General features: G+C 50.3%; 1 long non-coding RNA gene across 2 annotated transcripts; it reads left to right on the forward strand.

Annotated features, from left to right (window-relative positions):
- Positions 1-274: 274 nt before the first annotated feature.
- On the forward strand, positions 275-6,033 carry LOC128121965 (uncharacterized). Of its 2 annotated transcripts, XR_008222296.1 has the most exons (4): positions 275-2,288; positions 2,912-3,134; positions 3,601-3,841; positions 4,212-6,033. It is a non-coding gene; the product is annotated as an uncharacterized LOC128121965 (long non-coding RNA). The 2 variants fall into 2 exon arrangements; XR_008222295.1 differs by lacking the exon at positions 4,212-6,033 and having other exon boundaries at positions 3,601-4,147.
- The last annotated feature ends 246 nt before the right edge of the window (positions 6,034-6,279 follow it).

Below are 6,279 nucleotides of genomic sequence, written 5' to 3' on the forward strand. Positions count from 1 at the left end.
CCAGCTTCTCATGAGCTATGCTGTTCACAGGAACCCACCTGCATTGGGGACTGAAGGACCTGAAGGAGTTTTCAGTTGGTTAGGCACTGGAGAATGCTGGGCCCTGTGGCCCACCGTCTGTTTGGTATGTGAAATTCCCCTGGAACAGTCCCTTTGTTTCGTATTGCCTATGTGGCACCGGCAGAGGGCGGTGGGCAGAGGCTGCAAAGGGTGACATAGGAACTGGTCCTATAGAGTCTGAGGTGCTGGGGACACACAACCGGGCCCAGCTCCTGTTCAACCTGCTGTGATTGACAGGAGGGGTGGTGATCTCAGAGCCACACATTTCCAGGGCCAGGCTGGATGCCCCGTATAGAAGCCCAAGCCCTCCCCTGACCTGCTTCCTTCCCCAGGAGGTTTTCTCTCTCTTTCCTTTCTTCCTAAAGAAAGAAAATAGCAACAGGATCTCTCAGACTGACTTTATGCTTTTTATCTCCCTGCCTCAGTGCTAGGATTATGGGCACGAAACAACACATCTGACCCCAAAGAGACCTTCATGAATTGTTGGGATTGGGGGTTGGTTCCTCAGCCACCTCTTTGTACCCACTTCCTTCTTCCCAAGCAACCAGAACTGGAGGAAGAGTGTCCTTGTCTAGACCTGCTCTCATGATCTCTCTCTCAGGGTCCCAGAGGCTGTGACACTGTGGAAAGAAATCCAAGCTGCCCAGCCGTTGAGCCTCCGTGTCCCATAGTCTCAGTGTGCCCATCTGTAACCTGGGCACAAGAAGAGTCCTGGGTCTTTGAACTTCCCAGCAAGAAACAGAGCCCTCTAGTCGGTGATCATGTTAGCTGGCATTGCAGCTCTCTTCTGTGGAGAGAGAAGAATGGGACCCCAGCACCCTGGACTCACGGTTTTTCCTAAGGAGCCCAAGGCAGCAGACTCCCACTCCTGAAAACCATCTTCCCGAGTACAGGAAACAAAGCAATTAGCAGCCTCTTTGTTCGGGTGTTAATTAATTTGTGTTTTCGGAGTGCACCTTCTTCCAGGTACAGCCCATCATCTCTGGGGTGCTGGCAGGGGAAGGCAATTAGTTCCTTGTTACTGTGCAACTAATTATGGCCTGGAAACTGCTTGAGGAGGCTGAGAAGGATTCCCCTACAGCTTCAGCTCAAGGGAGAGACCTCATTCTGGAGCAGGCACCGAGGTGAGCTAGGTCTGGACCCCGGAGAAAAGGCTGTGGAGTCCAGGTGAGGAGAGTTCAGAAAGGAAGGTCTGGGTGCCCATCTCTCCCACTCAGGAACTTTCAAGGGCTCCCTGGTTCCTACCAAGTCAAGATCAAGCATCATACTTGATGTTTGAAACTCCCTACTACTTGCTTAGATACAACCTCTGAGCATCATTTCCCATCATAGCTACTCACGCTCTATGTGTTCCTGGAAAACTCAAGTGCTACCTGGATGGACTGGTAACCTTTGTCACCCAGTTCCCAACATCTTTATGATCTATCTGGGTCTGCTAAAAAAACTCTTAGTCTTTTAGTTGAGTGACTGCCCCACAGCCTTTATTGAAGGCAAGAGGGTTCGGGACTTCATTACTTTAGCTCCCACAGCATCAGCCTTGACTCCATACCCCCACGTAAAAAGGACCACATGTGCCCAGCTTAGATACGCTGGTCTTCTGTGTCCCTCCCATGCTCGGAGTCCTGGTCCTCAGTGTTTAGCTCATAGAAACAGCCTCACTTGACCTGGGTCAGGGGCTTACCTGGCTGTATGCTAGTCTCCAAATGGGAAGGTGGAGGAGGAGGTCCTTAACTTCACCTGCCACTGTGGGTCTCAGGACCCTGGACATTCAGCCTCAGAGGAACCAAGGCAATAGTTCAGAGCCAGGGCACTACTACCCCCTGAGAGGGGGGAGGTTCTAGACCATCACCAAGACTTGGGGGCATCCCTGACATTGAGGCAGAGGTAAGAGGCTCACTCTCTGTCCTTGTCACATAGGAAGGTACCTGGTGTACGTGTCTGGGGCTGGAACCTAACTCTGAGTTGCTTAACGCTCCGTTATTTTCAGCAGCCTTCAGGAAGCCCGGGGGAGACTGGCCTTTGTCTCAGGAACAGTTTACCAGCCTAGAAATACAGTGTCATGGCAACCCTGCTCCTAGTGCCTCGGTCCCTAAAGGAAATGCATCCGTCTCACCGTCACTGTTTCTAGGTGCAGTGTTCACAGGCCGTGGGAGTGGTTCCGGCTCACTCACTGGCTAGTCTCCATCTTATGCCAAGGCTTGAACTGACCAGAGCTTCACATCTGCTTGGTATGCTTTCTATCACTGAGATGTAGCCTCTCCAAGCCCATTTCATTTTATTCTAAATGTTTTTCTTATTTATTTCTACAATTAAGGCAAAATCATTTGTGGAGGTGGGTTCCACAGCTCCACTTCACTTCAAGAAGGAGCTGTCAAGGAGGGTAGTGAGCCCAGGCTATGAAAATCCCAGGTTAGGCCTGGGCCTGACCGGTCAGGGGTTGTGTTGTCTCATTAGGGGTCCGTCCCTCCACTGTGTGTTTTCTCTCTGTGAGCATGTGTATACATGTATATACGTGTATATGTATGTGACTGTATGGGTGTTCATGTTCCTGGCTTAGGCTGAGTTTGACCCAAGAAGCTGCCCCTCATGCCGTCCCGTCCAGACTCGGGACCCCAGATTTCCCCATCGTGACACCCCAGGTGCTCCTCCTGTACCCCCATTTCTTTAGATTCCGCTCCTCTCTTGAATGGCACATCTTCCTCCCACCTCCTCCATTCCTTTTCCAGCTCTGGGTCTGGCTCCCTGCAGGGAGCAGAGTGAATTAATTAGGGAGTTAATACAGGGTGTTCTGAAGCATGTTACAGCTGCTTCTCCCACCAGGACCGGCCCCGACCCTGCCTGTGCTCTCCAGGGGCGGTTCGTGTTTGCTGTGGAAAGTGGTTCCTAACAGAAGCTAATGTCCCAGAACGGTGGCGCTGCCTTTGGGATCACAGACCCATTACCTCATGGCTAATTGGCTGGTGGCTACGGAAGCCTGATTGTGGATCTGAAGTGACGGCTTTTGGAGGACCGGCAGCTTCACTGTTCATCTATCCACTCTCAACCTCCAGTTGTCTATCACACATCAGTTGTCCGTAGGTGTCTATCAAACCTTTGAGAAGGTGCTGGGGGCTATGCCGGGAGGTAGGTGTGTGTGTGTGTGTGTGTGTGTGTGTGTGTGTGTGTGTGTGTGTGTGTGTGTGTGTAGTTGCAGCAAGAGAGGGGTGAGAAGGATTATTTGTCCATGTGTGATGGTTGACCTTGAGCCTTCACAGGCCTGGACCTAGACTGGGTATGGAGCATGAATCAACTCTCTGAGGACTCTCACTCCAGTTCTCAGGGATCTGGCGTGGGTCTGCCAGTTGAGCAAGTTCCTCAGTCTGGAGAACAGCAGCATGTCCTATCAGCCAGCTCTCCATCCATCCCCTCCACTACTAGGAATGGTGGTCCTGGCTGGCAGCAGGGGAGGGTCCTAAAGTGACTGGGTCCATGGCTGATATCTGGATTCCCTGGGCACTGATCTCTAGGGTTCCATCTGCAAAGACCTCTCCTCTCCCCTAGGCAGCCAGTGAGAGCTGGGAGAGTCTCTCTCACTTGCTTTTCAAAACTCAGAAGCTTGGAGCTCCTCCCACCCAATCTCCGGGCCCAGTCAACTGATCAGCATACAGCACACACTTCTACTGCGAAATTACTTATTGCTCATCTGAAATTAAGTGAGCATCTTCAAACACGGCCAACCTGGAAAGGGACCTGCGTGGATGAACATGCTGGGGCCATGTACTCTGTCCCCAAATGTGGCCAGGTATGTCTTGGTTCGATGATAACACTGTGGGAATGTGAGGATGTCTGTCATTGCCTCCCATTCTCCTTTTCTGCTCTCAAGGGGCTTTCATAGGTCTGGGAAAAACCAGGGTAAAGGGCTCCCTAGGTCTCACAAGGCCACCTCCTCCCAGGGGCACAGCCAACACAGGACTTCTGAGCAACGCTGACAGGTCTATGAGCCTGAAACATCCACTGGATTTCCCAGGCTTAGTGTGAGAACGAGGACATAAAGTGTCTCATTAATGCCTTTTAAATGTTCATTACACATTGAAAAGATCACATATTGGATACATCAGGTTAAATAAAATATCTTTAAAAATTAATCTCACCCACTTATTTTCTCTTTTCAGAATGGGGGTAGGAGATGTAAAATTGCACACAAGGTCTCTTGATGGATACCCACCGGTGAGCATGCATCTTGATCTAGCCTTCCCAGGTTCAAATCCTAGCTTTCCTATGCTGAACAGCCTGGGGGTGAGTCACTTGATGGCCTCAGTCTTCCCATCTGTAAAATGAGGTTGATATTAGAGTTTTGCTTACAGGCTTGCTATAAAAAATTAAACCAGCTCACGCTGTGGGCTTTGCAGATAGGAAGTCTAATATAAATATTAACCATAGCTCTCTCTGATTAGTCACACAATTAATATTTGTTGAACAAAGCATTGAATTTCTAGACCCTAACCACCCCACCCCACCCCATTCCCACTGTAAGCATTTATCTGTCGCCCAACATTTATTCAGCAAATATTTATTGAGACACTACAGTGAGCCAGGTGCTGTGATTGACACTACAGGCAAAGAGGAACGTTTCATCAATCAATTAATGGATTCCACGAATCTTAGCTGAGCTCAGCTTTGGTGCCAGCGCTGACTAGAATCTAGGGTCCACAGGGGCTACACACTCACCTTGGGATGGGATCTCAAGGTATGTGGAGAAGACAATACTTAGCAAGAGTTTGACACTGTAGGCTGTCTGCTGAAATAGGGGACCAACAGGGTGGGTCAGAACCAAGGGCTGAGAGGAGAGGGAGGGTGCCAGCAGATGCCTTGGGAGGGGCACATGGAACTCTGGGAGAGGCTGGCTAGGAAGAAGGAAGCCGCTCCAGGGAGAGCAGAAACATCTTCCCTGTCATCCATCAGATTTGGAGCAGAGAGAGCTGGGTCACAGAACTTAACCCGAAAGGCATGGACACATCAATATCAGTTGAGGCGGCTGTTTGTTCCTGAGTAGACAAGCCAGCTGGCTGATTGAATTTTTCACTCATCATTAGGGTGCTGAACAGAAATCTAGGAAACAAGGCCCTTCAGCCAGCAGCCTGGGTATCCCTGAGTTTCGGTCCCCAGACAACAGTACCCCTCTAGGCCTTCCTGCCAGACCCTGATGCCCAGCCTCCATGGCTGGCAGTTTAGCGCACAGCTGGTAAGTTAAAAGCACTTTAGTGATGATTCCACCTCGCACTGAAGACTTCCAGGGACTGTTAATGAATTTAAATGCTGGGGATTTTCTCTGATGCCTCATTGCATATGCTCTTCACATTAAGATGCTAATGAGGGCTCGAGCGGACAGAGGCACTGGAGCCAGACCAGGGACAGTGGCCTGGAAAGGGTTGCTGGCTGGTTAGGGCTTTTCTAATTCCTTATCAGTGCTGCATCGGTGACCTCTCCAAGTGGGTTAACTGGCCCTGGCCTCCTTGGGGATAGGGGAGGCAGTCAGCTGGGACTGAGTCGATGCTGTGCCCGAAGCTGAGGCTAACGACAGGAGTCTTAGTGAGCAAACAGGGGAATTGCTGTGAGATTCTGTCTATGGACTGGGACTCCATCCAAGAGGCTGTGCCTTACAAACCCAGATGGATTGTGGGTGAAGTTCAGACCGCTAGTCTGAGTTCTTGAAGACTCTAAACTTGCAAGGAAACACTGAATACCGCTGGAATGGAAGATTGTTCATGAGGCCAGTAGTACAGAGTGACAGGGGTGCATGGACTCTGGGCAAACTGGCTGGGGTGATAAGCAGGCTGTCCCTGAGGACATCGGAAGAGGTAGTTGGCCTAGAATCCTCATGGAGATGGGAAAATGGAGCTTGGCTTCTCTTCTTTTTGATAAAGACAAGAGAGAGAGAGAGAGAGAGAGAGAGAGAGAGAGAGAGAGAGAGAGAGAGAGAGAGAGAGAGAGAGAGAATAAGATATTAAAGATGTAGAATAAACAAGAAGTTGTAAAGCCGATCTTTGGAGGGGGCCAGGCATCCTGGTTTGGACCTTGCCTCTGCCACCAAGAAACTGTGAGAGCTCTGGCAGAATCCTACTGTGCCTCAGTTTCCCCATCAGTTAAATGGTGATACCAGTAGTACCCGCCTAGCTCATGAAAGTGCTTGCCCAGTTAATCCCATGCATTAGTGATGAACACTGATCTTTCCCCAACCCG

Source organism: Peromyscus californicus, unplaced genomic scaffold (genome assembly GCF_007827085.1).
Source record: "Peromyscus californicus insignis strain IS unplaced genomic scaffold, ASM782708v3 Scaffold_3__1_contigs__length_106647218, whole genome shotgun sequence".
NCBI lineage: Eukaryota > Metazoa > Chordata > Mammalia > Rodentia > Cricetidae > Peromyscus > Peromyscus californicus.